Source organism: Tupaia chinensis, unplaced genomic scaffold (assembly GCF_000334495.1).
Source record: "Tupaia chinensis unplaced genomic scaffold, TupChi_1.0 Scaffold000106_1, whole genome shotgun sequence".
In the NCBI taxonomy this organism is placed as follows: Eukaryota; Metazoa; Chordata; class Mammalia; order Scandentia; family Tupaiidae; genus Tupaia; species Tupaia belangeri.
In genome coordinates this window covers 1,578,268-1,584,607 of record NW_006159570.1, presented here as the reverse complement: position 1 = coordinate 1,584,607, position 6,340 = coordinate 1,578,268, and the positions used below count along the sequence as shown (strand labels likewise).

The window sequence follows — 6,340 nt, the reverse complement described above, 5'->3', positions numbered from 1 at the left end:
CTCTGAGAGCTGCAGGCAAGCAAGCAAAGACTGTAATGTGTATTCGAGACCAGTAATGTACCAAGGGGAAGCCTTAAAGGAACAATCTGCTACATTTAGGGCTGGAACAAGAAAGGGGCTGGAGGATGTGAGATAGAAATGAGGGTGTCTGGTGTAGGAAATCATTGCTCTCGATGACACAATCTTTCTCTTTGCCTTTTTCAAAGCTCTCCCTTTCATACCTGAAGATGTAATGCAGATTGTTTGTTATGCTTCAATATGTCCCTGACACTGGGGCTCTTAGTTCTTCAGCAGCCGGCTCACCTCTGCCTCTATCTTTTGCCTTCTGGGTTGCCTTTTTAGTCTTTCCTAGTTTAGCCCACCTCTTAGAATTAAAATCTGATGCTTCTCAGGGACACCAGGCAGTGTGGTGGTTGAGGTGCTGGACTCCCACATGGCTGATTGTAATTTGGGTCTTGGACCCGGTGGCTTGTTTTCTCACTTCACCTCTGTGTCTCTGTCTCTCTCTCTCTGTCATTCTCTGGTGAGCATGTGTGCCCTATAGCACATTTTAAAATAGCAATAATGATAAATAAAATTAAGCAATTTTTTAAAAAGTCTGATACATCTCTAGAAACGTATGACTTGTCCCAAGCAGACAAGTTCCCTGCACTTCAGCTAGTCTAGGTTTCTCCCAACCTGTCAGTAATAACTATTTTACGGTCTTATCCTCGTCTACTTATTTTATTCTTTCCACCTAAATACCTGTCTCCAACAAATCTCCAAGTTATCCTCACTCTTCGAAACTAAAGTCATTGTGTTTTCAGCTTCTGAAACACAGATCTCTTCTCCCAGGGTTTCTTTTAAAATCTCTGGCTTGACCCAATCACTAATTTGTATTTATCAACAGCTCTGTCATTTTGCCATAGGGCATGCAAACTTACTAGAGAGAAACAGAAAGAGACAGAGAGAGGGAAAGTGAGAAATCACTTCCCAGGAGGATTGCCATGCTGCACTCCTTTCTCCTCCACTCTCCTCCTGGATTTTGGGCGCGCACACACACACCCAGAGTGAGCTTCAAGCTACCAGGTTTGGACTTGAACCATAGTCTGTCATGTGGGAGTCCAGCACCTTAACCACTATGCTACTTGCTGGCCCCACAACAATGTATTTTGTGGCCGGTATCACACAGTTTAGTGTAAGGCAGAAAACAGTAAATTAATTTTTCATTGTTTTTAATTGACAATAATTGTGCATATTTATGGAATGCAACATGATATTCTGATCTATGTATATGCATTCTAGAAATATCCAATCAAGCTAATTAACATATTTGTCACTTCCCCAAATTATTTCTTCTGCGGTAAGAACATTAAAAATGTATTCTTTTAGCAATTTTTAAATATACATTATTGCTAACTGTGGAGTGCAACAGATCAGAAAAATGTATCCCTCCAGTCTAATGGAAACATTGTACTCCTGATAAACATCTTCCCTTTCCTTATCTCTTCCCCTCTTCCTTTAGTCTATAGTAGCCACCTTTCTAGACTCTGTTTCTTTGAGATTGATTTATCTCACGTGAGATCATGCAGTATTTGTCTTTTCATGCCTGGTTTATTTTACTTAGCATAATGCCCTATAGTTCTATCGATGTTGTGAATAATAGAATCTACTTTTTTTTTTCCTGAATATATAGCTTTAGATTAAGGGTTTTATTTTTTTGTTTGTTTGTTTGTTTTTAATTTTGCAATAGGGTGCAGTCACTTGCTGGAGAGACAAAGAGAGAGAGGGAACATGAGCAAGCACACTCCCCAGGGGAATGACCGCACTGCAATCCCTTCTCTTCCATTCCCTCTCAGGATTTTGGGCAGGTGTGCATGCACGTGTGTCCAGTGAATTTTTTAAGCTACTAGGTCTGAGACTTGAATTGTGTAATTAGCCATGTGGAATTCACCAATCTTAACCACCAAGTCACCAGTTTGCATGTGTTTTTGAGATCAGGATTAATTCTGGGGACCAGCAGATGATATAGCAGTTACCTCGCTGGACTCCTACATGGCTGACCATGGTTCAAGTCCCAGACCCAGCAACTTAAACTCACGCTGGGCTCATGCACATACATGCCCAAAATCCCAATAGGAGAATGCAGGAGAAAGGAATGCAGCAACCCCTGGGAAAAGGGGGGGGGTGTTTTCTCGCTTTCTGTTTCTCTGTCTCTCAGGTGAATGCATGCGCCCTACAGGAAAAATCTCTCTCAAGAAAAAAGAGTCAGTTCTGAAAACTAAAAATATTTACTTATTAAAACTTTAGCAATGCTTTAATCAACTATACAAAAAAGATAATGAGACAAACATGTGCATTTACAGAACTGAATATCAGTAAGGCCAGATCCTTAGAATTCCAGGTATAACCGTATTTGCCTGCGAGGACACAGAGCAATCCTTGTTCATATAAGCACATTCGTCTAACTTGTCTGACATGACTTCCTTCTGCTTATGAATTTGCACATCCAGTTGTCTGCTTCTTAGAGCAGACGTCTACTTTCCTCCTCCACCAGCCATTGGAGGAGAACTAGGACCACACACATGATTGATTTGACCCATTCTGCCCAAAGAGTTTCCTGATGGCCCTCTCCCATCATCATATCTGGAATCGGTTGAGTTTCCATAACCTCTTCTCTTTTTCTCATCTTGCTGAAGCAGAGTTTTGAAAAACAAAACTACAAACTTATCTATTCCCCAGAAAAAATCTGTACTCCTTCTTTTCAACAGCCGTATAGCATTCCATTGTACATTTATATATGCCACCTTGTCTTCATGCATTCATCTGTTGACAGACAGGATGTTTTCATTATCTTCAGTATTGAGAGTAATGTGAAATATATAAGGAAGTGCAGTTATACTTTTGACATACTGCTTTTGAATCTTTTAGTTATATACCCAGAAGTAGGACTGCTAGATCATATGATTATCGTATTTTTAGCTTTTGGAAGAAACTTTATACTATTTTCCAAAAGACTTGTACTAATTTACAGTCCCACCAGCAGTGTACAGGGTTCCCTTTTCTCCCTGTCTTCACTAACACTTATATCATTCATCTTTTCGATTATAGTTATTCTAACAGGTGTGAAGTGATATCTCATTGTGGCTTTAATTTTAAATCTCTATGATTAGAGATAGTGAGGATTTTTACACAGGTCTATTGGTCATTTCTAGCTTGTTTCCTTTTCTGTGCAGTTGCTTTTTAGTTTGATGCAATCCAGTTGGTCTATTTTTGCCTTTTTTAACTGTGCTTTTGGAATCCTAACCAAGACATTATTTCCCAGACCAGTATCGTGGGGCTTTTCTCCTATGTTTTTCTCTAGTAGCTTCACAGTTACAGGCTTTACATTTAAGTCTTTTATCCATTTTCAGTTTATTTTTTGCACTTGGTATGAAATAAGGGCATAATTTTGTTCTTTTGCATGTGGGTATCCAATTTTTCCAGCACCAGTTATTAAATAAACTGTCTATTCCCCATTGTGTGTTCCTGGCACTTTTATTAAAAAATAAATTGACCATAATTATTGGCTTTATTTGTACATTTTCTATCTTGTTCCATTGATCACTGTGTCCTTTTATGACTGTACCATGTTGTTTTGATTACAATAATTTTATAATGTATTTTAGTAAAAGGCAAAAGATTTATACGATCTGAAGAGTAAACCAGAGTATAATAATTTTATAATGTATTTTGAAATTAGGGAATGTGATGCTTCCAGTTCTTTTTGCTACATATTTCTTTGCCTGTTCAGAGTCTTCTCTAATTCTATACAAATTTTTGGATTGCCTTTTCTATTTATGTGGAAGTAGAATTTTGATAGAAATTACAATGATTGCTTTGGGTAAAATGGACACTTCAATTATACTAATTATTCCATGACATATACCCAGGGTGTTTTTCTATTTATTTATGTCTTATTTGTTTTCTTTAATCAATATATTATAGTTTCAAGTGTACATATCATTTCCTTGGTTTATTTTCTCCTAAACAGTCTATTTTATCTTATTATTTTATTTCATACTTGTAATGGGATCATTATTTTAATTTATATTTCAGATAAAAACACTGCTGATTTTTGAATGTTGATTTTGGAAACCTACACCTTTATCAAATTTATTTATCAATATTTTCTAAGTGAACTGTTTTAAGTTTTCTGTATATAAGATCATGTCATTATCAGAGACAACTTCATTTCTTCCTTTTCTGTGTGAATGGCTTTGACTTCTTTTTCTTGATACATTGTTCTGGTTAGGACTTTTAGTACTATGTTGAATGGACAGTAAAAGTAAACATCCTTGTCGTGTTCCTGGTCTTAGAGGAAAAGCTTTCAACTTTCACCATTGGGAATGAGATTACCTATGAGCTTGTCGTATATGGCTGTTATTGTGTTAGGATGATTTATTTTATGCTGACTGTTTTTAGTTTTTATCATGAACAAGTGTTGAATTTTGTCGATTTTTTTGTTTTTAAGGAAATTATTATGTGACTTTTATTCTTCATATTCTTAATAAGGTATGCCACATTTATTGATTTACATACGTTGAACTATCCTTGCATCTGTGGGATAAATCTCACTTGACAGTGGTGAATGTCTTTTTAATGAGCTGTATAATTTAGTTCACTAGAATTTCATTGAGGAATTATGCATTGATGTTCATCAGAAATATTGGCCTCTTGGGAACCAGCAGTTAGCGTAATTGTTATGTCGCTGGATTCCCACATAGTCGACCACGGTTCGCGTCCTGGACCCGGTGGCTTAAAACTCACACCATGCACGTGTGTGTGCGTGCCCAAGATCCCGAGAGGAAAACAGAGGAGAAGGGATTGTGGTGTGCCATCCCCCCTGGGGGGTGATTTCTCGCTTTCTGTCTCTATGTCTCTGTCTGTCTGGCGAGTGCACGTGCCCTATAGCGAAAACCTCTCAAAAAAAAAAAAAAGAAAGAAAAGAAAAGAAAGCAATATTGGCCTATTGTTTTATCTTGTAGTGTCATTGTCTGCTTTGGTATGAGGGTAATGTCAGCCTCATAAAAAGAATTTGGAAGTATTCTTTCCCCTTCCATTTTTTTTTAAAGAATTTGAGGTGGATTGGTATTAGTTCTTTTTTTTATTATTATTGATATTACTTATTAATTTATTCTTTCTTTTTTTAATTTCTTTTTCTTTTATACATTGAATCACAATATTATTTGGCTTACAAAATGGATATTTCAACAGGTGAACATTTCTCCCTAGTACAGTTGATAAAACTACAAAATATCTTCAACAGATAATCCCCCATTTCTTTGTGCCGTTAATGCTTTGCCTCCCTCTTTTTCTTCTAAATGTCCTTCCTCAGACCCTCCCCTTTCACACACACTATATCTGGTATTACAACTTTATACTGTGTTTCTATATCCTTTAGTCAATCAGTTTCAGTCTTTCAGTCACAGAGTGCAGACACTTGGTATATAATAAGTGGGGACATACAATGCCTGTCCTTCATAGCCTGGCTTGCTTTGCTCAGCAGTAAATCTTCCATATTCATCCACTTCCTGTCAAAAGCCAGGGTTCCATTGTTTTTGTTTGTTTGTTTGTTTTTAATGGCTGAATAGTATTCCATTGAGTATATGTACCACAGTTTTTCTATTCATTCATCTTTTTGTGGGCATTTGGGTTGTTTCCATGACTTAGCAATTGTGAATAGTGCCGCAATAAACATCGATGTGCAAGCACTTTTCCAATTAAGAATTCTTCTGTCCTTTGGGTAGATACCAAGGAGTGGGATTGTTGGATCACATGATAGTTCTATTTGTAGATTTTTGAGGAATCTCCAAATTGTTCTCCACAGTGGCTGGACCAATTTACATTCCCACCAGCACTGTAAGAGGGTTCCCCTTTCACCACACCCCTGCTAGCACTTACCTCTTTTTTTTTTTTTTTTTAAATCTTGGTCATTCTGACTGGGGTTAAGTGATATCTCATTGTTGTTTTGATCTGCATTTCCCTTACAATGAGGGATGCTGAGCATATTTTCATATGCCTTTTAGCTATTCCTATGTCATCTTTAGAGTTTTTTTTTTTTTTTCAACTAAGTCTCCCATCTTTTAATAGGATTGATCATCTTTTTTCAGAACAGCTGCTTGAGTTCCTTGTGAATTCTGGTTATCAGTCCCTTATCTGATGCATTGTTTATAAAAATATTTTCCCATTCTCAAGGATGTCCCACACTAATTACTGTGTCCTTTGCCATGCAGAAACTTCTTCGTCTGAAGTAATCCCACTTGTCAATTTTGGGGATTATTGACTGTGCTTTGGAGGTATTATTTAAGAAGTCTTTCCC

At 37.0% G+C, this 6,340-nt stretch overlaps 1 protein-coding gene and 1 pseudogene across 1 annotated transcript in view; both read left to right on the top strand.

Annotated features, from left to right (window-relative positions):
- Nucleotides 1-6,340, top strand: part of NKAIN2 (sodium/potassium transporting ATPase interacting 2) — a 625,412-nt gene that overhangs the window by 319,683 nt on the left and 299,389 nt on the right. The gene's annotated exons all lie outside the window — the stretch shown is intronic.
- The window catches only part of LOC102471502 (SRSF protein kinase 1-like), a 30,344-nt pseudogene that overhangs the window by 20,281 nt on the left and 3,723 nt on the right, over nucleotides 1-6,340 (top strand).